Here is a 26,393-nt window from a genome sequence, read left to right on the forward strand (position 1 = left end):
TTCAAGTTCGCCTTTGGGGAGAATTGTTACAACACATACTTTGAAATACTATATTTTATGCCCGAGATGTGTGAAATGACTATTATGCCCTTGAGTGGGTCTCTTAAATAATCTATTGAGCCTCGATTGGAAAGTTTAAACCTCGTACTTTCTTAAGTATCATAATTTTATTTTTCGTAAATTAGTTTAACGTCAAAATCGAATTACGAATCAAGACCCCGATGGTCTATTTGTAATTAAATAAACGTGGAGAGGGTAACTTTGTAATTTCACCTAACTCGGGTTAAGTGGGATTAACCCACTCTGCTCTCTCTCTCTCTCTCTCTCTCTCTTTTATTTTTTGAACTTCCCTCCCTCTCTCTCTTTCTTGAACTCACTCTCCCTTCAGCCCCGAGAGAAGAAAGCTCTCACTCTCCCACTTACCTTCACAAATCAAAACTTATTTCTACATATTCAAAGTTTGTTGGATGCAAGGATCACAATGGTGGTCTTGCATGTGAGATCAGTGCAATGTGGACCTCGGCACCGTTGAAGCTAAGAACTTCGAGCTCTCAAATTCAAACCAAGGCGAGACTTGTGTTTCTTCTTTGAATTTTTGAGTTAATCATGCTGTTCTACACTACATGAAGTTGGTTTTATGTTGAAACTTAAGGGTTTTGACCTTTGCTTTTCTCTATGTTTCGAACCCAACACCGACGACAAACTTCTACGAAATGTCGTCGAGTTTGAAGTTGATGGGTGTTCTAGTACATTAAATATTTTTCCCTTTGTCTTTGTGATAATTGGGATGATGTTTTGAACTACTAATTTGAGTCGTAACCCTTGCATGCACCTCAATCTCTCTTTTCCAGTTCTCGACGAGTGTGAACGGACGAACTTCGGCTAGTTCGTGGTTGTTGGGGCACGGACCCCTTTGGAATAGAACTCATGTAATTAAATACCTTGTTGCATGTGGATTTTAGTTGAGAAACACCGAGATTGACATGCATGCATCCTGTTTTTCCCATTTTCAGAATCCGACAAGGAACTCCAGTCAACTTCCTTCGAATTCGAGACGGATTCAAGCTCCATTGGTCCAAATTTGGGTTTTGGTAATTCCACAGGCCTTAATTCATGTTTTAAGTTGGTTTTGGAGTGACAAATCCATGAAATCGAGCTCAGGAAAGCCTTGATTGTGTTTTGGGATTTTTCCTGCAGCTTTCGGCTACGGCAATGGTGGCCAACTACGGTCACCGTTAATTTTGATGGCAAGAATTGAGATTCTAATAACTTTAACGAAATCTACCAACGGAGCAGGTATATTTCGTTAACCTATTCAAACCCTCACTGCATCGGCGAGTGTGACATCTACTCGTCGAACCGCAACAACGAGTACGACGGCGCGTTTATTGAGGACGGCAGCCCACGGCTGCACGTGTTTTTGGTGCGTGACGACACATGGCATCATTGCGGCGGCACATGCAGTAGTGTGTGATAGACCTAAGACCTACCCTAGGTTTTTTTGGATGCTAGTATTTCCTGCTTGCTATACTTATTTTAGTGGCATGAGGATGATTGATTGAGTTCAGGTATGATTTTTGAACTTGAATTGAATGTTTTTTTTATTGTAGTAATTGATGAGATTTTACTATTATGGTAGTAAATATTATTATATAGTTTTCGATATATATGGAGCCTAAAATAATCCCAAAAATTCTAGAGGCAACACATGGACCTTTGCTCAAGAAAGATAAGATTGCCTTCATTAAATGGGCAGGCTCCTCAAATACTTTCACGCGCATCTCACACCCCTGAAGGTCCCGACAGCTGAATACGACTGCCCACAGCTTACCTACCCTTGGCAAGGAAAAGTTAAAGCATTAAAGATAATGATTGATTACCCAAATCCTATCCTTAGTACATTCTTAATTCAAGATTGACTCCATTCAAATAAGTAATCACTATTTAAATCAATTAGGGATAATTATTCCATTATCTCAAGATATTATTTCCTATTTAATATCTTGAGAATATTTCTCCACAAAACCTTGGCCAATAGGATGCCGCCATGTGTAGGCTAAAACCTTAACACCTTGGCTAGCCATTCTCCTATATGTACCCCCTATTCTACCAAATTTCTGTACGATTTTGCTACCCTTAAAAATCCCTAAACACTTTACTCTTCTCAGATAAACTAACTTAGGCATCAGAGATCCATTGGCCTAACACCCCACCTCTTGGGTGCATGAGGCTTAGGTCCTTGATCAAAGGTGTTGATTGTTTTGCAGGTGCATTTTAATCAAAGCTAAAGATGGCAGAAATTTGCATCGACAAATTGATGCTTTCATTAAGAGCTAATTCAAATACTTGAAGAAGCCTCTTGCATTTGGTTTCTTGAATTTTCTGTTACATTGAATTTCTTACATGTAACATCAATTAATTTTTCGTAGAAAAGTTTATTGATCAATCATTGGAGAAAGGATACAATGGTAGGAAATTTAGAAACCACGACAAACGGAACCCCTTACGTACAAGAATTTGGACCGGAGAGCAGAGATGAGGACATAGCCCCACTGCCGCTCTGCACAGGAGCCCATGACCCAAGAATAGGAGGCCCACGACGTGCCAGCTATTACAACAGGCCCAGGTTAGGAGGCCTAGCCCATTGCAACAACCCAGCTGCTATCCAGCCAGCCCAGGCCCGGGGGAACCTTGCAGAGCTGGCCCAACCAAGAAGAGTAGCCCACGTGTAGGCGGCCCAAGTCCAACTCACTACCAGCCAAGCCCAGTCCATTGTCAGGTGAACCCAAGCTAGCGAGAAGTCAATGTCGGCCCAATATGTAGCGCAAGCCCAAGGCTATCCCCCATATGTACGAACTTGTTGCTTCTCTGCGCACGCTCTGACCACCCAGCCAGGTTGGCTCGCCCCGCGACTTATTCTAATAACCTAGCCCGTTGCCCAATCCAATCCGAGGCCACCTCCAGAGATCCAGATTTCGACCATTGGTTATGCAAGTGAACCAGGGTTATTTTCTCCCCACTTTTTTGTAGGAATGCCCACTTTGGGCTCAAACTTTGTACTTGTAGTCCACTACACTTCCACCACACGTGGAGGTGCCCATTATCCAGACTATTCCAATCTAAATGGCGAGCACCACCTGCCGTAGGAGGTCACCAATTTGACAAGTGACATCCCGCAACAGACCACATTGGTGAACCAGCTCCTTAAGCGCATCGAGACGCAGTGCGCCCCAGATGAGGTGTCCCAAAGCAGAATAAGGGCGGAATAATGTGACTCATTCCAGCGACGTTTTGGCAAAGAACTACTTAACCTGCACGAACCATGCATTCGGGTAATGTGCACTATCGTTTGGGCTCACGGGAAAACATTTTCTTTCACTTTAATACACTGTGAAACGTTCATTCCCAACTCGGCTCTCGAATTAGTGTGCATTTGAGTTTAGGCACACACTTCGATAAGCATTTAGAGCATTCTAGGCAAAGCATTTACATGAGGCTAGGCCCACAAAGAGATCATCCTATGAGGCACTAGAGTAGGCAGCCACATAAAAGATCGAGAAGATCATGAGAACAGTCCAACTCAAGTTTCATTGGTAGCCTCTGCCAAGCGTAACGACGAGCAGCACAAAATAAACCATATATACCACGACCGAGGCACAAACGAGCAGGACATTCCAAAAGGCAACGTAGACCAGTAGGTCAACACCGAGGGCAGCCAGAGGCTCTGCTGTCCCACTAGGTGTAAATCCAGGAGGAAGTACAAAAGCTCATAGCAGAGCAATTGCGTGGATTCCAGCACATTGAGACTACCGACGATGTCCCTAGTAGAAACGTGGCCAACATGAGTAGGTCACAGTTTACAGATGAGATCGAGCAGACAGAGCCATTGCGAAAGTTTTGCCTGCCACATTTCACCTTGTTCAAAGGAGATGAAGATCCGGACAGACACTTGATGCACTACTAAAGCTCCATAACCCTTTACTACAACAATGACGCTCTCATGTGCAAAATCTTTGCCCCGATGCTCCAAGGTGAGGTGCAAGACTGGTTCCATAACCTGCCGCCATATTCAATTCGAAACTTCAGCAAACTTTCCTTGGTTTTCACTAAGCAATATTCATCATACCATTCAATCAAGAAAAAGTCTGACCATCTCTTCAACATGAAGAAGGACCCGAAGAAGTCACTATGCACATACGTCAAGAGGTCTAGGCAGAAAAGGCGAAGATCGTTGGATGTAATGACATCATTGCAAGCTTAGCTTTCCAGAAGAGGCTTAAAGCAGATCACCCACTTTTTGGAGAGCTAATCATGGGCGTGAACTTGACCCTGACAGATTCTTATACTTTGGTAGAAAAAAAAACTTCCTTTGGCATAAGGTTAAGTGCTCCCAGAAACAGCCTAAGCAGCTGTGCAAAGATGCAGAGCCAACTCAGAAGAAGGTGGATGATAAACCACTTAATGACAAAATAAGCTAGGAAGCAAATGTAAAGATCGATCCTCGGCGAAGGGAAGCATAGCACGCAAGACGCATACCAAGTTTATAGTACTGATTAACCAGATTCGTCACAACCTTAAGGATAAGTTGTGGTTTAAGATGCTGCAACCCATGAAGGGAGACACCTCCAAGGTGGACCAGACAAAGTACTACACATTCCATAGAGGTCTGGGGTATGCAACCAACGACTGCATCACATGGATGAAGTACCTTGAGAAGCTCATGAGGGAAAACAAGTGTGACCAATATGTCGACAGGCCAGCTGCCCGGCTGAGGTGAGAAGCAGATGCTGATGCCGAACCCTCAGCCAAGATGATCCAAATCAACATTAGTTTTGTCGAATCCGAGCATTTGAGGGCCACCAACAGTTCCAAGAAGAGAAACATCTAGCAGGTGAGATCGGCCTTTTAGGTTTAAGCCATAGATAATGTACCTGGATAAATTATCATCTTCACTAAGTAGGACGCTGAGGGAGTAGACTTTCCCCACAACGACACCTTGGTGATTTCTGCTCAACTGGCCCACATCATTGTTGACAGAATTATGGTGGACAACGACAACTCAATCAATATCCTATAACTGTCAATCATCCAGAAGATGGGCTTAGAAAGCACGATCAAACGCAAAGCAGATGTCTTGACCAGTGAAGATTGGAGTTGTGACCTCGATTGAGTTTCAGAAGATTCAATTTTGCATCCCAGGAAGAGCAGTTAGAGAGATCAAAGGCGACAAGGACATGACTCGGCAAAACATTGTACAAGTTCTTAAAGAGACGAAGAAGTCTTTCACCCCAGAAGTAGCAACTGAAGTGCAGAAACCTAAAGAATAGTAATCAGGTCATGAAGATAACGTTAAGGTCGACAATGCCCTGGCAAAATGAATCAGGATGGAAACCCAAAGAGGATGTCGAACATATCATTCTTGACCCAAGCCAGCCAGAGAAGATGGCTAGGATTGGTTTACATCTGAGCCCGATGAAGAAGGATGAACTCAAGGTTTTCCTTAAGGAAAATTATGACGTTTTCGCATGGTTACCCTTTGACATGCCCGACATTAATCCAGTGATAGTTTGTCATAAGCTGGATGTCGACCTTACAGCCAAACCTGTGATCCAGAAAAGGTGACATTTTGTACCCGAGGCTGACAAGTTACTCGAGGCCGGATTCATTGAGGAAGTGGTACACTCAACATGGCTGGCTAACATCATGCTGGTGATGAAAAAAGAAAAAGGCAAATGAAGGGTATGCATGGATTGCACCGACCTCAATAAGGCGTGCCCTAAAGATAACTACCCGATTCTCCGAATTAACCTGTTCGTTGACTCAACATTCGGGAACCAACTGCTCAGCTTCTTGGACGTATACTCAGGCTTCAATTAAATTGACATGCACGAGCCTGACGAGGAGAAAACCACATTTGTGATCAAGCGAGGCACATACTGCAACAAGGTCATGCCCTTTGGCCTCAAGAACGCATGAACAACCTACTAATGACTTGTAAAGACGATGTTTAAGAAGAAAATTGGAGTAACCATGGAGGTCTAAGTCGACGATATCATGGTCAAAGGCAAGCAGCGGTCAAGCCACCTTGGTAACTTGGCAGAGATTTTTAATATCCTCCGAGAGTACAAAATGAAGCTCAACCCAGCCAAGTGCACTTTCGGCATCTCCTCAGGCCAATTCTTAGGGTACCATGTAGCTGAGCAAGGAATTGAAGCTCATCCAAGGAAAATTAGAGCAATCCTAGACATAAAGTCTCCCACAACTCTGAAGGAGATCTAAAGTTTAACAAGACGAGCAGTTACACTCAATCGTCTCCTATCACGATCCACCGACCGATGCAAGCTCTTTTTCAAGGCAATCAAGAGGGCGTAGAGAGGCAAGTGGGACGATGAGTGCGAGAATGCATTTCAGGACCTGAAGTAGTACCTGACCTCACCTTTAATACTATCCAAGCCAGAAGCAGCAGAAAACCTGTACATCTATCTAGCAGTATCAATAACCCAAAGATCGAAAAGCTTATTTTGGTGCCTGTTGTTGCAGTTAGGAAGCTCAAACCTTAATTTCAAGGACATCTAGTCATCGTCATGACCCATTACTTACTGGCAATCAATTTTGCATAGTCCATATGCTTCTCAATGAGTTATGAACTGAACGTTGGAACTTAGCTAATACGGTTTAGCATACAAACCTCACATGGTGATAAAGGCCCAAACATTAGTGAACTTTGTAGCAGAATTCACCGCGAGCCTAAATGATGCAACATCTCAGCCCAAAAAGGCCCTAGAGGCAGCTGAACACGCAATAGTCACAATAGCCCCATCTACAACAGATTTCTGGCGCTTGCACGTTGGCGGATCATCCAACTACCAGAGATTGGGAGCAGGCATTGTTCTCATTACCCTAGAAAGTTCGATGCTTGAGCAAGCGATCACTCTAAGCATCAAGGCATCAAACAATGAAATAAAGTATGAAACCCTACTAGCAGGTCTCTAATTGGTGAAAGACCTAACGGTGAAGAAGCTAGTGATCTATTATGATTCCCAGCTGATCACCAACCAAACCTTAGGGGAGTATGCAGCAAAACATCTAAGGATGGCTCGACGTTTTATGCGTACACACTTACTAGGTTCTACAAACAGAAAATGCCTACGTAGACGCACTAGCAGGCCTAGGCTTTGCCTTAGACCATCAACTCAAGGGCTTTATCCCAATCAAGCACCTGGAAAGGCCGAGCATAGATGAGTAATAAACAATCGAGGTGGTGTAGATCAACACAGCTCCGAGTTGGCAAGATCCTGTCATCAACTACTTAGTTAATGAAACGCTCCCTTTAGATAGACTAGAGTCTAGGAAGCTCCAGATGAAGGCAGCACGCTATTACATATAGAACGATATGCTCGTTTCTCAAGATCATATCTCTGCTGCCTATCGCCTCCTAACAACCTAAAGATTCTTACTCAATCCATGAAGGTGTCTGTGGAAACCATTCTAGAGGCCGCTCCCTAGCACAAAAAGCTCTTAATGCAGGCTAATACAGGCCAACCATACATTAAAATGCCAATGAGTATATACAAAGGTGCGACAGTTACCAGTGCTTTACGCCCGTGCCCACACTACCTACCAGTAAACTCCACTTGCAAACGATCCCTTGGCCAGTCATGCAGTGGGCGATTGACATGGTAAGACCAATGTTGTCTACCACTGGGGATAAAGGCATAATAATCGTAACAACTGACTACTTCATAAAATAGGTTGAAGTCGAACCCATGACTACAAGTACCCAGATGAACATAGAGCACTTTATATAGAAGAAAATCATCTACCGCTTTGGCATCCCTCACTCTATCGTCATAGACAATGGTTCGCAGTTTGTGGGCAAAGACTTAGCAAAGTTCTTAAAAAAATATGGTATCAAGCAGCATATGTCCACGCTTCGGTATCCGCAGGGTAATGAGCACGTTGAGGTGTCTAACAAAATCATTCTCAACTGCCTCAAGAAGTTCCTCTCAGACAATGATGGCAAGTGGCCAAATAAGCTCCCTTTTGTTTTCACTAGCAACCGGCAAAACTTAATTCTCTCTAGCGTTTGGTTCTAAGGTGATCATCCATCCCAATGTCATGGTGCCAAGCATCAGCACTTTGTAGAACGAGAAAAAGATGGCAACAAACTTGGACTTGGTAGAGAAAGAGCGCGAGAAAGTTATCACCCACATTGTAGCCCATCAGTAGTTGTTCCTCTCTAGCTACAACAAAAGGGTGAAGATTCAGCAGTTCTAGCCAGGAGACTTAGTCCTCAAAAATGCTTTCATAACCGTTGGTTGGGGAGGCTCCAAAAAGATGGTTTCCATTTGGGAAGGTGCATACAAAATCAGCTGAGTAGGCAGAAAGGGTAGCTACACTCTCACCACTATGACTGACAAAGAAATCGAAAAACAGTGGAATGCCTATAACCTGAGAAAGTACTATGTGTGACCTCCCACCATTCCTTCGACCCTGTTCAAGACAAATAAAGTTTGAATACTCAAGTATCTCGACAAACATGACCTCGCATGTCAATGACCATCAACTGTTATGCTATTACTACCTACAAGCAAAGTTAATACATTTCTCTTTCAATGAAGATTGAAGGAATTATTCACAAGCCTGGGTCGAATGCATAAATAAACTAACCATCTATGCCAAAGCATAAGACGCCCATGCCCTTGCAGACATGACGTGTGATTTCCCATCAGGAGAGGGTAAACTAATATGGGATATCCAGACATGGAAAGGTTTTACAAATGCTCAGTTTCCCCTGAATGCATCTTCTACTTGTGCCGGACTGCTCCCAGAATTGGCCACAATAGACTTTTTCCTAAAAGGACTTAACCGACTGAAAGATTCAATTTTGTAGGAGCCCTGGTCTTTAACTAGAAGAGACACTAAGTGCAGTATCCTTGGCCATGAAAGAATTCGCATGACTAGATGGTCCATCCTTGACATGCAAGTCTTTATGAAAATAACTCGACTCTAAAGTGTTGCAATACTAGTTAAGCGACCTGCAGAATCAATCACAATTGCTGCCCAAGAGATTTGTGTCGAGCTGCGTGCAATTTAGCAGAATAAATGACCAGTAGCTTGAAAGGATATGGCCTATGAGGTGTGATTTTGCCTATACCTTAAGCCTAAAACATCTCCAAGAGTCAGGGACGACACCTAAAGTTATCAGGCAGGTCATTTGCTTCTCTAAGTAAGACGCCCAGCCGACGACCCAATGGTTATTAGCCTTAGGCAATCTGTAAGCTGAGACTTATACTAGCTATGACTACGCGAACCTGTCTGCTTATCTAAAAGTAGCGCCTCCAACCGATGGTCTACAATTTAAGTCTTGTATGAGCTAAAGCTGAAATGCATGACTATAGTAGCTATGCATACTCCTCTACTTTCTACGAGAAGCACGTGTCTGGCTGCCGACTTTATAAGTTAAAAATTTCACAATATGCCATAGAAGGGCCAAGGCTTGTGCAGCCGCTAAAGTCGAGATTCAAGACTATAGCAGCTACGCGGACTTATCTACTTTTTACGAGAAGCACATGTTCGACCGTCGGCTTTACAGGTTAAAAATTTCACAACATAACCTGGGAGGGCCAAGGCTTGTGCAGCCACTAAAGCTGAGATTCACGACTATAACAGCTACATGGAATCCTCTGCTTTTTACGAAAAGCAGGTGTCCGATCGTTGGCTTTATAAGTTAAAAATTTCACAATATGCCCTGGGAAGGCCAAGGCTCGTGTAGCCGCTAAAGTCGAGATTCATGACTATAATAGCTACGCGGACTCGTCTGCTTCCTATCGAGGCTACGAGTTTAGTTGTTGGCTCTATAATTTAGAAATCTTGCATTTTATCCTTGTGCAAGTAAAGCTCCCAAGCATGAAAGCCAAAACTAAAACCCAAGTGACGACATGGGATCAACTACTACATTAAAGCAGTTCACCTAGCCGCCCGTTCTACGGTAAAGTTTTACAAAAGACATGGCAAAATAAAAGGATAAAACAAAGCAAGGAAAGCTGTTTATTAAATTTCTAGCAAATTGATTAACCGGCTTGAAGGCCAAAAATGTTCAAATAAAGTATAACGAAAAGGAAAAGAAGAAAATTCATAAGTCTAAGCAAAAAGGCTACTCATTGGACGCCTAAATAACCACTGGTCCCTTGACTACCACGTCTTCAGCAGCCACACCGCTCTCAGTAGCACCAACTTCAATTAGCTCATCCTCAACCGCCCTTACCTGGACCCCTTGACCCTCAGCTACTCTACCAAAGGCATCCTCAAACGAGAAGTTAAGTAGATCAACTGGAGAAATGAAGAAAGTCTCGAAATCTATCTTAGAAAATTCATAATTTCATGCCCTACCTTGAAGATGGTCTACATAGCTAAGCTTGTACAAATTGGCCTAACAAGAAGGAATCTTAACTTCATGACTGACCCTCTCATTCTTCAACTGCACATTCTCCTCAACAAGCCTAGTGTGAGCATCTTGTAGCTTACCCAATTCCTTTTTCATGTTCTCACTAGCAAATAGTGCACCTTGCAGATCTACTTTCTTGGACTCAAGATTACTGGCAACATCCTTAAGATGAGACACTTTAGCATGCATGAAGACAAGCTTCTTGTCCTTGGTGAAACAAGCAGATCGTAGCTCCGAATTGACACGCTCAAGGTCCTTGACCACCCATGCAACACACTGGCTTCCTTCTTTACAGCTTCCAACATGTATCCCAGAGACATCAGACCTCTTCAAAACGGTGAGTTCAGATTCAAGCTTCTCGATATTTTCAACAGCAGAGCAAAGCTAAGCCGTCAATGCTACTTCGGCCTCCTTAGCACACTCGACAACATCCTGATTAACGTGAATAGACTCAGCTGCCAAGATTAAAGTCTTATGCATTGTAGTAATTAGGGAAAACCTTATTCAATAGGTATAACGAGTTTGAGTGAACGACAACTTTCCTAACACTATCAACAAACTTGGCATATGCATTGATATCCTCAAGTAGGTCAACCTTCAGTACTGTATAGACTCAGTGGATCTCTCACAACTGCCCATGCAAGCATACTTCCCTTTCTTAACAGATGAATCAGTCGCAGCAGAAAGGGAATAGGCAGACGCTACCTTAGCAACAAAATCTACCTTCCTACTCTTCATAGCGACGAGTCTCTTAGAAGCCGAACCGAACTTAGCTCCCGATGCATGTTTGGACACAGACCCAAACACTGGGGCCACTACTGAACCTTTTCGCTAGGCAATCATCTCAACAATGGTTGTGGTTACCTTTAGAGCAGTAGGTTTCATAGTTTCAGACTCAAAGGTCTTTTTCGTCCACTTAGGAAAAGTCAGATCGATGACAAGCTTCTCAGTAGTAGACGAGCCCCCGCGAGCAGGAAAATAAGTCATTGGCTTCTTCTTGCCCGAAGGCACTCATAAGCAGATAAGAAAGATCTCTTTTTTCCACTCATAATAGTAGTAGCTTATACAACAGTGATCGGGCTAGCAAGCGCCTTGTCCTTTACCCAATTTATCTCTTCCTTCGAAGGCAGCCTGCCTTTCTCCCTACGAAAAGGACTGAGTAGCCAGCATCACTCACGGTACTCAGTAGAAATTCCTAAGGCGATGTGCACTTTCTTCATATCCGCTGAAGTTCGTGGAGTTGAGCCAAATTCTGAATCTACACATTGTAAAAACGACGATCAATAAACTAAAGTCATGGAGTAGTTTAACAAAAATTCAAGTAGGCCAAGAATGAAGCAGTTCACTTACCATTGATAAAGCCAGTCGAAACATGCAACTCAGGAGAGGAGTCATACTAACACTCTCGGCTCACCTTTGAGGTATCTTTCGCCCACTTATGATCAACTTTGCAACAAGCATCAAGCAGCCTATTTCAAAGAAGTACTAGAACTCATTTATGGTCAATCCAAGATTAAAGAACCTGCTCAAGTTCGAGAACCCCACCATAGCACGAACTGCGTTCGGGGAACATTGAATAGGAATGCATTTCATGGAGCAGATCACCTACTAAAAAAATGCATAATGGGAAAAGTAAATCCCAACATGAAGTAATACGGATGGAATTTGATAGTCCTCTTCCTAGTAGTCGCACTTTCGCCGCACAATTCATGGATGTTATCATCCGTCACCTGTTTGATGCAAACCCTTTATGGAATCGCATGCTTGTACGTCTCAAGAAAATCCTGAAATACCTCATCAGAATTGATCTTGACATATGTAGCCTTGAAATAGCCCACCTTGCTGGAAGAACCACCTTGACGGTACAAAGGTGGAGGGTATTCATCACTTTTGCAATTGGAGGAAGACATCTCAAAATCCCTACAAAAAGTACGAAGAAAAATATGACCACAATATTACTGTACCACACCAAAAATATAATATAATTTATAATTTATAAAGGGACTTGTTATTGGCACTCCAAAAATCTCATTCTACACTCCAAACTTTCTATATTTGGAAAGAAAAATACACTTGTGAAGAGTGTACAATGAGATTTTTGGAGTGCCAATAACACTTCCCTTTATAAATTATATAATATATAACCATATAACACATATTTATAATATTCCAATAATTAGAAAATAAAACCCTACTTATATTATCATTGTTGTTGGTGACTTTGATTTCTTGATTGGTGGAAATCAAGTACAAAAGAGTTCCCAATTCTTTCACAAATAGGCAAGAATGTCTTTGTAATCCCCACTTCTACCGTTGCTAGTCAGAACGCATTTAGCTTAGAGAGGAGGGTTGTGGACCCTTTTAGGGCATCATTGACTCCTAAAATGTTAGAGGCACTAGTGTGTATTAGTGATTGGTTTAGGGGGGATGAAGTAAACTTCTAAAAGGAACCAATGGAAGATATGCTTCAATTTTACAAGGAAATGGAAAAAGTGAAAACAAGTAAGATATGTTTTAATTTTTTTAGTAAATTTGTTATTAAATGGTTTTCAACTTTAATTCTTTTTGCTATTAATATATCTTCTTTGTTTGTAATGTAGGCTTGACACAAGCTCAATCTTCTACAAGTTCAATGCCTCATCCAAAAACTTCGATATCTCAAGCTTGAAGAATTGATCAATGAATTTTACTTTTGGAAGTTTACTTCCAATTTTCATTTGGTTTGAAACTTTAACTTTTATTTGGATTGTTAACTCCTATTTGTTTTGGTTCATAACTTCTATTTGGATTGTAAGCTTAATTTTCATCGTGAATATTGATGCATCATTTGAATTATTGTGTGTGTGAATTGTGAATGATGAATAATGGATGAATTTAGGCTATGAGACAAAGGTACAAAAAAAAAGTTTGCCCTTGAATTGGGTTAAAAAAAAAACAAAAACAAATATTGTTCCAAAACAAAGTGGCAATTACCATTACCATACCACGTCAACCGAACATTTGGTAATACCGAACTTCGGTATACCGAAAGTTTGGTATGGTAAGAGTAATAGATTTTGTCAAACCGAAAGTTTGGTACGGTAATTGGTACGAGAGTTTTGGTACGGTAACCGTACTGATCCCACTTCTAAATATATGCACGTGAGAAAGGGGTACAAGGATAAACTGGCATTTGACCCTTTGAACTACCATCCTAGTTGAAATTGACCCCATCAACTATTTTTTTGGTAAATTGATCCCCTAAATTTTCTTAAATTAGTCCATGCGGTCTGATTCCATCCATATTCTGTTAAATTGAAGGGCACATTAATCTTTTAATATCTGTTCTAATACAACAAAAAAAAATTTTAGAAAACCAAAAAACCAAATTAAACTAAACAAAAGAAAGCCCACCACGAAACCCCTCCCCCCCCCCCCCCCCCCCCAAAACAACAAAATCCAGCAGCCACGATCTCCATAACCACCACCCCCCCTCTTCTCTTTCTTCATCTCTCTCTCTCTCACGCGCCCAAGATCAAGGAGTTCATGTGAATCATCCATGCAAGAACGGGGATTTGTGACTTTGTGTGAGGGACGTTTCAAAAGTTGGGTCGGGTTGGGGCTTGTGTGGATTGTTTGTGGCTGCGACTGAGGGAGGGGAAAAAATGGTATTGGGTCAAAATTGGGCATGGGCATTCGGGATGGAGGTTTGAGGATATGGGTTGTCGATGGTGGGATTGGGTTGTAGCCGTGTGGAGAAGTGAGGTTGCTGGACGGTGGTTTTTTTTTTTTTTTTCTTTCATTTTCCTTTTATTTTCATAAATAATTATACTTTTATTTGTTTTTTTATTTTACAAGTTGATTTTATTTTATTACCACATGGCGTGATTTTATTGGTGCATGTTGTTCAGTACGCTAATGACAAATTGGACAAAATCTAACTGCAAGGGGTCAAATTACTAAATTTAAAAAGTTTAGAGGGTCAATTTACCAAAACAAATACTTAAAGGGGTCAAATTTCAACTAAGGTTTTAGTTCAAAGAGTATAAAAAATAGTTGAGGGAGTCAATTTTAACTCTGGGTATAAGTTTTGAATGATTAAATAATAGAGATTCACGTGGAGTACGTCATTAAACAAACATACATGAAATCTTCTTTCATCATCTTTTAGACTAGGTCAAGAAGCTAGGCTGCTGAATTGAGTCATATTATTATTCTTTTTCTTATCAGTTAGATCCAAAAAACACCTTTTATGCCCAATTTGCTATTTAAGTTATAAGATGAAAATATATCTAAACCCCTTCATTTATAAATTCTTTATTCATTTTAAATTTTGAACAAAATTGTAGACAATTAAAAAAAAAAAAAACTGTTTTGTGAAAATGAAACCAACAAATAATTGTGTTGTGGCCTATATTAAGCTGACAGAGAGGGTGTGACAAAAAGAGAGAGACAGAGAGAGAGAGAAGGTTAGGGAGACTTGTGCATGTCTCCCCTATCAATGCCTTTATGTTGAGTAAACAATAGGGTGACAGAAACTTTCTCCCCAAGAATACAAAGTCTAATGCCACTTAGTACTATGTTCTAGTGGTATTCCTCTTCATTTGTAAGTAAGAAGTCTCAAATTTGATTCTCATCAAGGACGAATTTGAACCAAATTATTATGGTTATCCCATTGTAAGGCTTAGCTTACTTCCACATCCCTTAGTGTAGATAATATTGTATGTATCGTATGTATTAACAAAAAAAAAAAAAAAGGAATACAAAGATTAATAGGAAAGGTATTGTAAATCACAAAGGATTCCTAACTTAATTCTATCACTTAAGTGCGTAAATACTCAAATAATATTTGAATCAAATCTTAAGGTTGAAGTAGAAGCAGTTGATGAAGTTGTCTCGTAGGCACTAATAGAGAACACGCGAGTCTCACTTAGGGAATTGCATACAGGAGTAAGTCTCACAAAACTTGAGTAAAACGCACACAAGGGTATGACCGTCCTAGGGTAAGTGCCTCGTTAAAACCTTGTCAGGCAAAAAGAACCCCAAATGAAAAAATGTTCATGTACTAAGGGAAAAAATACATTAAGTTCAAAAAACTATACTTCAGAAGATTCTTCTTGAGTTTGACAAAACTTCCACTAAGAACTACAAGTGGTGGAAATTAGACAATTCATGACCAATACCTTGAACAAGCTTTTGGAAAGTTGACTTTGACATTTGGTGAAGAGGTTGGCAAAGTTGTCTTGGAAATGTACTTAGTTGACTTCAATCTTCTGAAGCTCTTGTTGTTATGCAAGAACTTCAATGCAATACGCTTGGTGGTGTCTCTTTTGATGTATAATTTCTTGATCTATTCGATACACATAACGTTGTCCTTATAGATCATTGTCGTGACATCAATGATGAAAGAAATTCTGTAAGTTCTTCAAATATACTCATCAATAAGTCTCATCCAGAAATATTCACATGTGGCCCCGTTAAGAACTTTAGCATAGTTCGCAGAAGTCATAGCTAGGGTTTGTTTGGTGAACCTCCAAGATATTGCGTTATTCCTAATGGTAAAGGCATAACTTGTTTGAGAATGTGCCTTGTACGGGTCAGATAAATAACTTGCACAAGCATAACCAACAAGACAAGTATCATTTCAAAGACCAAGGGCGTGTGATCTATTAGAAGATGCATAGAGATTGAATAAGCCCAAGTCCCTAGTACCCTTCGGGTAATGAAGGATGTCTTCAACGTCTTTCCACTAAGCGTGTTGGCGCGTTGCTATATCTTGCCAAAAGATTAACAATGAAAGAGATGTCTGGTCTAGTGCATTGACATAAGTACAATAAAGCACCAATTGCACTCATATATGGAACATCATGCCCCAAAACCTTTTTCTCATCATCTTTAGAATGGAAATGGTCGTTTTGCTTCTAGCTTTCAAATGACCATAGATGTATTCGAAGATTTCGCTCTATCCTCATTAAAGTGATGCAACACCTTCTAATGTAGTTCGATTGGTGGACCAAAATACCGCTAGAACCTTGCTTGAGCTCTAGGCTGACACAATATCGAGTTTTCCCAAGGTCGTTCATCTCAAATTTGATTCATGTGAACGGCAGTTTTCTCAAGCTCTTCAGGAGTCCCAATGAGAGTTATGTTATGGACATAAACTACAACAATTGCAAATCCAGAATGTGATTTCTTGATAAATATATGGTGGCATATTTCATTATTAACATATTCCTAACCGATCAAATTGTACTCAAACAATCATACCATAGCTACACAGAATATTTCAATCTACAGAGTGAATGGTTTAATCTAATAGATAGAGTGTTTTGTGGTCTAGAACCAGTTGAATCAAATAATGTGTGTCATTCAGGAACTTTCATGTAGATTTTGTATTAAGAACCCAATAGAGATAAGCAATTATCAAGTCCATAAGTTGCATATTCAATTTTATTTTTTTTTCGGAAAATACAAAATGATATGGCACCATAACGTTATGACATCCATTACGGGGGAATAAGTTTCCTCATAATCAATCCAATGGTGTTGATGAAACACATGCACCACGAGGCGTGCCTTGTATCCCTCTATTTCATTCTTCTCATAAGTTTCCTTACGAAAACGTACTTGCAGCCAATGGGCTTCACATTGGAGGTGATGGAACTACAATGCCCAAACACTTTGGGTTTTGCTAAGGAATCAGTTGACTAAGTTTGTGACTTTTGCTAGATTGCTCTAGTCATTAGGGTGGATAAGTATGTAAATGGATAGAGACAAGAAAGCAAACAACACAAGATGTACATGGTTCACCCAGATTGGCTACATCCACGGAGTAGAGGAGTTCTCATTAGCTTTGTTCTAACATTGACACGTGTCGTGCTGTGATTGGCCTTTGATATCGACACGTGTTGCACTGTGATTGGTCTCTGATATCGACACTTGTTGTGTTGTGATTGGCCTCCTGGTTGGAGGGAAACTCTTATAGATCCTTAACGGTATACTGTTGATCGGTGCTCAGTAGTTTCGACATTGGCCAAGTATGGTACAAAATGTGCTCCCCTAAGTTCCCGAGTGAGGGAAGCTCCTCTGTTGGGGACTTTCAAGATCCAAGCCATTGAGTAATTGCAAAACTTCTAAGTACTGAAGCGTGATAACATCTGCCCTATAGGTAGATATGGCCTCTTCTCTGGAAATACTTTTCTTCTATCCAGGAATGGTATATTTAGCTGATGTTGATTCACAAGGTAATGTATCATTTTCATTTGAAGCTTACTTGTAGTTTCGAGCTTGGTCAAGTGTAATACAAACCCTATAGTAGGAGTTCCCCAAGTCTCTGAGCGAGGAGATTTGCCAAAAGAGGTGACAGACAAGGTAAGCAATCAGAGTTCCAAGAAATCAACCTTAGATTAGAAGTTTAATCTCGGGTCCTGGCTAATTGTTCTCCTTCTTCTTGTCTCTCATTTAGCACTAAGGACAAAGAAAATGACAAGGAGAAAAGATGATATAAGATACTTTTATTTTTGGAGAAGCAACGGATGAATTGGCACGTGCTTTGTTGTACTTGTTGACTTTCCACAGGTGTATTCTTGAACTGGGCTGGAGGATTTTCTGGTTTCCTCCAAAGAAGCGAGCCGACTCTAGAATTTGAGGGTCAAAACAAGTCCGTCAAATTTGTGTATGTTCAATCCTGATGATATGGGATACTTTTGTTATTTGACAAAGTAGTGGATGTGGTATGGCGAAGCTTTGTTCTTCAACGATGGTGCTAGCAAAATGCTATTGAGGCTTCTCAATCTCTTCAATTAGAGCAACGATGCTGAGCTTGGATTTGACTTAGACTCCTCTGTTTGGATTGTACGGTTCTACAGGAAGGGCATCGTGCTGTAGTGATCTGTTCTAGCCCATCGTTGAACCTTTTGCTTCAATCTTTTGTATAGCAGAAATGGTGCGCAACCTTTGCATTTAAATGGTCATTTAGAGCACTACTTATCAGCGACTCATCCATGCTTGGCAGCTTCAGTGTAAAAAGCCAATATCGTACCAACTGTTCTGAGGTATTTGCCGAAGGAATTCATGACCTTGACAACAGTTGAGGATGAGTCCTCGAGAGCAATGCTAGGTAAGCAACCAAGCAAAGGTTTCGGGCAATCAGTTATAGATCGAAAGTTTGATTTCAAGTTCCAACTGATTGTATTCTTTCTCTTTTTCTTGCATGTGAGAGCAAGGGCAAGGGAAAAGACAGGGAAAAAGCATGATATAGGATACTTTTTCTTTCAACCCTGATGATATGAGATATTCTTGCTCTGATATGGATGGGTGGCAGGGGTATTATTGAGGGAGAAGAAAAGGGAGTATTTTGAGAGGCTAAATTAGGAGTGCCCGTTTGGTTATGAGGAAGGGTTGAGTATTTTTTGGTAGGTTTACTTGGCTATGGAGGATAAAGGTCGGCATATATAGGAATTGTCCCAACAGTGAGTAGTAATTTATTCCTTTACCCTTCTTGGTTGGAGCAACATAGTGGCTGCTGCAAGATTCACATGTTTTAACATTGTCAGAGCACTTTGAAAAAGTGGTTTGTGGTATCCAAAAAGCTGATGTTGCGTGTGAGGATTGTGGACAAATTTTATCCAAGGAAATTTGGCTCTCAAAATTCGGGGAGCGGTGCCTCTTTGATATCTGAGCAGGCAATCTTGTTGGGGATCTGGTTCTTGAGATTCGGAGATAGGTGCCTATTTGATTACTGAGCAAGAAATCTTGTTAGGAGTGCTTTCTCGGATGTGAAGAAAGGTTGGGCATTTTTGCAAGTCTGCTTTGTCATGGAGCACAGAGGTTGACACACATAAGGATTTTCCAATTATCAAGCAGTGTTGCTGTTCTTTTACCCTTGTGGGTAATAGTAGGGTAGCTGGACCTTCAAAATTTACGCGTCTTAACTTTGTCAGAGTTCTTTGGCAAAGTTATCCTTGGTATCCGAGCAACTGATGTCACGTGTGAAGATTGCTAATAAATCTTACTCAGGGAAATCTGCTTCTTGAAATTCGGAGAGTGGTGCCTTTTCGATTTTTGAAAAAACGGCCCTGTTGTCCTTTCTTTTATAGGGGCACCAATTGTGTTCAAGAAGTACGTTTAGAGAGTTACTGCTTGTAGCAATTCTTCCCTTATTTTCATACTTTTAAGACTTATTGTACCTCATTTTTTCTTCATCTTTTCTGAGAATATCTGGCCCGTCCAACTGTCGTTTGGACTTGAATGTTGTGGAAGAGGTAGCCATGTCTCCTCAGGATAACATATGGCGCCCATCCTTCTTATCTCATACTAGTACCCTTATTATTGGGGACTCTGTGATGAAGAATGATATGACTGCTGCGGCGGTGGCCAAGAATCTTCTCACTTCCAAAGACAGAAGACTACTTTCCAAACGGTCTGATGAATTAGTTGTTAAGGATTTTCTGGCTCTCACTGTTCAGTGTGCGGGTTCTATGTTTAATATGGCCCAACGCCTATTTGCTCAAACTCACCAAGTTAAATCGTTGGCGGCTAAATGATGCAAACTAAATAAGCACACAAATTAAAACCCTCTTGTGACAATTGTAGTATATGTATAAGTAGGGATCGTTCTTAACCGGGGATTAGGAGGGATTGCAAAATCACTTGGAAACTGACTCAAAAACGTAAAATAAAGTTTAAAACACTAAACTAGACTCAAAGAATGCAAAACTAAACGATAAAAACACTAAAACAAACCAAAAGACTCAAACAGCACCCAAAACACTCAAAACTGCCTTAAAAACACTTTCTGGGCAGTTTTGAGCACTTTGGTGAATTTGGACGAATTTGTGTAATAAATTGAATCAAAACACTTATAAACACAAACTAAGACACTTTCTAACTAAATTGGACACAAAAGTAAAGGGGGATTGAGGTTTTGACGAAATTAAACTAAATGCACAGATTGTAATTAAGGCAGAATGTAAATGTGAATGTGATGAAAATATGGATGAATGCTAGCTAGAAGGTTCTTCTCCACACATGTTACACTTGCAGACAAGATGATTTTCAGTTGGTCTTTCGATAAATTATGAAACTCAACACCCCGGGTTAATTAGGTCCGCTTAAATTAACCGTCAAGTTCTCCTTAAGTTAATGAATTGGATGGGTTAGCGCAACGCAATTCAAAACATTCTCCAAAAGTCCTTTACGTGAAAAGCACAATAAAGATACAATCAAAGATCATTAAGCATCATGAAAACTATAAGTGTTGACGAGGCATTCGTTACTATGATAAGCATGAAACTAGTGCCAAGAATTCATTTAACGCGATTGTTTATAAGCAACCTCCATTACTTGTGAATATAAGTTCATAACGATTAGGTGAAACTCACTTATATTCTAGCGTCATATTCATGCATGAAAATTAAGCGTGCACTCTCAATAAACATACATAAATAAGTTATCAATCAAACAGTTAAACGAATTGAATCCACAACTCATGAAATTCCAACCAAAGGTAATCAATTCATATTGCAAGCATAAACATGGTTTTGAATCACCCCCTAGCTAACTAGGGATTTAGCCTCTCATGTTCACAAAAAGAGAAATAAAATTGAATTTAAACATAACGAACAAAGGATTGATTACACCTAGAACGCCCAACGAATCCACTTGAATTTCTGCGCGTCTAAGCTCCTCCTTCTTCTTCTCCTTGTTGCGGCAAAGAGGTTTTATGGTGTTTTTGGATGGTTTTCTGGGTTATAGATGGGTTTAGGGTGGTATGATGGTGCGGCAAGGAGTGTGGATGGTATGTGGATGTGTGGATGGTGGTAGGAAGGGTTATGTTGGCTACGGCACTGGTGGGAAAGGTGTGGAAGATGGCTGGAATGGAGGGGGAAAAGGTGCGGCTGATGGATGAATGGGAGAGAATGGGAGTGACGGCTTAGGGGTTTTTTTTGTGTGTGAAGGTGGCTGAATAAAATGAATGAGAAGGGAATGAATATGGTGTGGCTGCTTATGGAACTAGGGTTATTAGGGTGAATGGCTGAGATGGTTTGATGAATGAATGGATGGGGAATGGGAGTGACGGCTTATGGGAGAGAATTATGGTCAATGGCTGAATGAGTGGGGAAGTGACGGCTTGTAGCTTAGGGTTAGGAAAAAGGTGCGGCTGAGATGGTTTTGTGAATGAATCAATCCAAAGTTCAAACCTAGGGTGCGGCTAGGTGATGGAAAACCTAAGGATTAAGAAAATCAAACCCTAGCTTATTTTTATTGACTAAAATTAAATTAAAGGCTGCTAGAATTAGGGATTTAAATCAGAAATTAAAGGGAATGGCTGCAAGGTGCGGCTAGGGTTAGGTTAGGAGAGGGAAATAGGGTTTAAGTGAATGATATTGGACACAAATGCCCCCCCTTGCACGGCAAGTGAAGGAAAGAAGACAAAAGGCACGGCTTGGGCTTTAAAGTGTCAGCTAGGGCCTTTGTTTTGTGTCCTAAAGTGCATACAAGGCCGTCAAAGTGGCTAGAAAATACGGACGTTTAAGTTTAGGAAAGGTTACCAAAACGGGAAACCTAGGGTTAACTTTTCTACTTCAAGTAGGAATCCTTGTTTGAGTAGGAATCCTCGTTTTGGTAGGAATTCATCGTTGGAGTAGGAATTCATCATTTCTTCAAGTCTTCAACTCGTTCATTCCTCTTTCGCTCCAAAAGACTCCAATTTGCATCTTCTTGCACACTTTGGCCTTATAATCTGAAAATACACAAAAGTGGCCTTAAACACTAAAATAACTAAGTAAACACAACATAAATGCATGAGAACAAGCTAATTAAGTCGCATGAATATGCTCCTATCACTAAAGTGATAAGTCTCAAACAGGAGATCAGAAGGCTTAAGCACAAGAATAAACAGTTGCACAGGCTCGCACATAGCTATGCTACAACCATGAAGAGAAAGCTTGACCAGTTACAGGAATCTGAGGGTCAGATTTTAAATGATCATCAGGGGTTTGTGAGTTTGTTCGAAAGACATTTATTGCCTTCATCCTCTGGGGCTGTACCACATATTGAAGCTCTAAATGATCAACTTCTGGTGCCTCCTATTTCTAGGGTTCTGTCCAGTACTGAGGCTCCAGATAATTACCCTCCGGTGCCTCCTATTTCTGGGGCTTTGCAGAGTGCTGAGACTTCTCCTGAGCAACCTTTGTGAAGATGCTCTCCTGTTTGTTTGTTTTGATTCATGTGTATGCCCGTATTTGTAATTTATCGAAGATATCAATAAATAAGCTTTACTTCGTTCAACGTGTTGTGTTAAATACACTAAGGCATCCTTTACTGAGTTTTTTGAATTTTTTATTTTGTCGAAGTTTGCATGTTGAAGCTTCGTGAGTGGACCCTATAGGTTGAAGTAGTGCTCCCTTAATTTCCGGAATGAGGAAAACTGCTCAGTTGGGGACTTGTAAAATCCAAGTCACCGAGTAGTCGCGAAACTTCCGAGTACCAAGGTGTAGTAGCATAAGGTAGGAGTCCCCCAAGTCTCTGGTCGAAGGAGTTGACGAAGGAGGTGTCTTGCTAATAGTCAAGTTTCCAAATTAATATATATATATATATATATATATATATATATATATATATATTTGGCCCGAGGGCCCAAACTTCCTTTGTCGTGGAGCCCAAGATCAGCGCCCTTTTTGGGCTGCTGTTTTGAATTTATTTATTTATTTATTTATTTTTGAGCCCAAGTAGGGGAGCTTCCCCATTGGCATTGTAGTGCACTACGTGTTTGAGTTCCGTGTCCATCGAAACATGATGCTGCATGCTGCTGACAGACAAGACCATGTTTCTCCATCATTTCCCACCTTCTTTGCTTTACTAACTTTTGTTTTGCAGTCGTCTCAATCTTTGTGATCTCTCGACCATTCATGAACATTTTGGTGTTCCCATTGCTTGCATCAAACCGAGTCTCTTCCCCAAAAATCAAAATCTTGAAATTGGTTGCTTTTTTATTTCAATCCAAGATATAAGTTTCAAGAAATTTGGAGGATAAGGGGTTATGAAGGTATTGACCTGAGTTTGGAGACCTTGAATTTTATGACTTCAAGAAACTTTGTGATTTCCGCCGTGAGTACGAGTTGTAGTGGTCGAGTGAAGAACTGCTGCAATTGGTCAGTATTTGTAGTTTTGGCTTCAAGGTCAGTGAAACTTGTGGGTTGCAACTTCTACTTCTAGGACCCGCAGATTTGAATGAAGGTTCAAATAAGTGGGTTATTGCAAAAAACTGTTCTTGGATTTGTTGGGTGTGGGTTTGCAGTTTCAAGAGGTCCGCCACTCCTCCATTTGATTGTTTAATTGCATTTTTGTTTACAATTGAAGCTGTACATAATTATATAATGTGTAGCAAGGGCTTTGTGAATGGAGAGAATGAAAAAGACGATTGATATTTAAAGCTTTTTGTTTGTACTTCTTGTTGTGGCACAGATTGTTAACAATCTTGAGTTTTGTGAAATATATATATATATATATATATATATATATATTTGTAGCAAGGTTTTGTGTTTGGGTATATAGCTTGAATAGTTGAAGCTATTTTTGGGACACAAGAACTTGATTTTGCTTCACACTATCTTGATCAAGAGTGTGTGAAGCTTTCGACATTTGTAGTTGCTCTCTATTTGGTGAAGTTTTGTAGGTGAAGCTTTGTGGTTGAAGCTTTGTAGTTGAGGCTTTGTGATTAAAAGTTGAAGCTTTGTAGGTGAAGCTTTGTGGTTGAAGCTTTTTAGGTGAAGGTTTGTAGTTAAGGCTTTGTGGTTGAAGGTTAGCTTTGTAGGTGAAGCTTTGTGGTTGAAGCTTTGTAGGTGAAGCTTTGTGTTGGTCACCATAAATTGATTTTGCTTCACACTATCTTGATCAAGAGTGTGTGAAGCTTTTGAGAATTGTAGTTGTTCTCCATTGATGAAGCTTTGTTTGATGTTGAAGCTTTGTGTTGGTCACCATAAATTGATTTTGCTTCACACTATCTTGATCAAGAGTGTGTGAAGCTTTTGAGAATTGTTGTTGCCCTTCATTTGTTGAAGCTTTTGTTGGCACCATAAATTGGTTTTGCTTAGTTGCTGTGTTCCCCCTCATCTTTTATTTTTATTTTTATTCTTTTATTCTTTTTTTTTTTCAAGGTGGGGGACCTGAAAATTTGAAGTTTGAAACTCCCTAGCTTGTATGGAAGTTTGAAGACTTTCCATGTGGGCCTTTCTCATGGTTTGAATTTGAATTTTGAATTTCTTTGGTCCTGTTGAACTTATATAAGAAGGATAAGTTTCCACTCTTTACCTTGCCTTCATTTGCTCATTTTGTAGTAATTTTGGAAGACTTAGTGTTCTCTAGTTGAGAGGTATTCTGACATTGCTTTGCACTATCTTCACGTTGGTAGTCTTCTCCACTAGATCGCATGCTTTCATTCCTGTTGAATTGTTTAAGTGTTCATGTATTTGGTTGAGAACATGATGAACTGGTTGAGCTTTTCTTCATGCCATAGGAACTTCCTTATTTTGCGATCTTTCATGTAGTGATAGAGTTTGTTTCTGTTTGTTGTAGATGTCAGAGTCTGGAAGTCCTAGTGATGAGGGCTCCCCTAGCTTTAGCTTTAGGTTTGAGCTTGCAATGTTGGAGTCTTGTACAAAAGAAGCATTGGATGATATTTGTAATTGTCAAACCTTAGTCAAAATTGGTTCTTCCTCCTTCATGTCAGTGGGTGAGGGGGTTGTTTTTTACGCCATACCCATATTTCGCTCTGAGTTCACAGTGGACCATTTAGAGAAAAACTTGTTAAATAGCGAAAAATAGCTTGAGGCCCTAAGGCAGTCATGTAGTATCCCCCGCAGTGTAGGAATGCGTTTGGTATATCATGAAGAATTGTCCTCTGAGCCTCCCACGGGTCATGTTATGTTCTATACCCAAATATTATTGACCTTAGGGGTAAAGCTGCCTTTGCACCCGTGGTTGCAACGAATGCTATCTTTCATTGGATATGCGCCTGGGTAGCTTAATCCTGGTTTTTAGGATACCTTGATCGAGTTTTATAATATTTGGATGGAATGTGGGTTAGGTGAACCTTCCTTCCATCAGTGGTGCTACTACTATAAGATGCGCCCGGTGAAAGCGTGCCCTGGGTATGCTGAGTGTGCATGTCGGAGTGAAAGATAGCATATTATCTTTGGTAAGAAAAAAACGTACTGCACTTAGAAAAATCGTTGGTGCTTTCTTTATAATGATTGGGAGCATGTTGGGTATGTCACGCCCGAGCAACATGTTCTTATTCACTTCCAGACTATAGGTTGTAATGTATCCATTGTTTGTATTGTTTGCTATTTGTTGTGATTTCTTCTTGTGTCTAACATTTTCTTCATGCAGTGACGTGAGGCAACATCAAATTGTCCGGACGAGAGCTGGTTGATGTAGAGAAGGTGTTAAGGGTGCCTAAGGAGGATAGACATTTAGGCAAGCTATGACCTTTGTTTCGAAAGTACGGTTTCCAGCCCCTAGTGTCGGAGTGCCTGAGATGAGCAAGTTGTATCCTTCATTTCGCCCCCTCTTTCTTTTACAAAGTTGCATTCTTTACTTTGATTTTTCTTGTTCAATGGAAAAAGTGAGCAAGAAAGGGGGGACTAACACCAAGAAAGGGAAAACACTCATGTTGGTTCCCGTAGACGACATTTTGTTTCACAAGGGAGCTCGTAAACACCGGGTGAGGCCAACCCCTAGACCTAAGTCGCAAGAGGAGGTTCTCAAGATTACTGCCTTAAAGAAAGCTAAAGTTGAGGCTATTGGGTGTGCTGTTGCCATAGTTGCAGAGGAGCACAAACGACTGTTGCCTGCTTTTCCTACCATCGATCCCATCTTTCCTCCAACCATGGAGTCCACTTACTAAGAAGGTGACCCTAGCTCCAGCCGTAAAAGGAAGTATAAAGAAGAGGTTGATAGCATC

The 26,393-nt window shown here is 40.6% G+C and overlaps 1 pseudogene; it reads left to right on the forward strand.

The window, feature by feature from the left end:
- Positions 1–19,695: 19,695 nt before the first annotated feature.
- LOC125480807 lies at positions 19,696–22,625 on the forward strand (annotated as a pseudogene).
- Positions 22,626–26,393: the final 3,768 nt, after the last annotated feature.

This window comes from the organism of the source record quoted next, unplaced genomic scaffold, assembly GCF_019419815.1.
Source record: "Pyrus x bretschneideri cultivar Hongxiangsu unplaced genomic scaffold, Pyrus_bretschneideri_v1 Contig36, whole genome shotgun sequence".
Taxonomy (NCBI): Eukaryota; Viridiplantae; Streptophyta; class Magnoliopsida; order Rosales; family Rosaceae; genus Pyrus; species Pyrus x bretschneideri.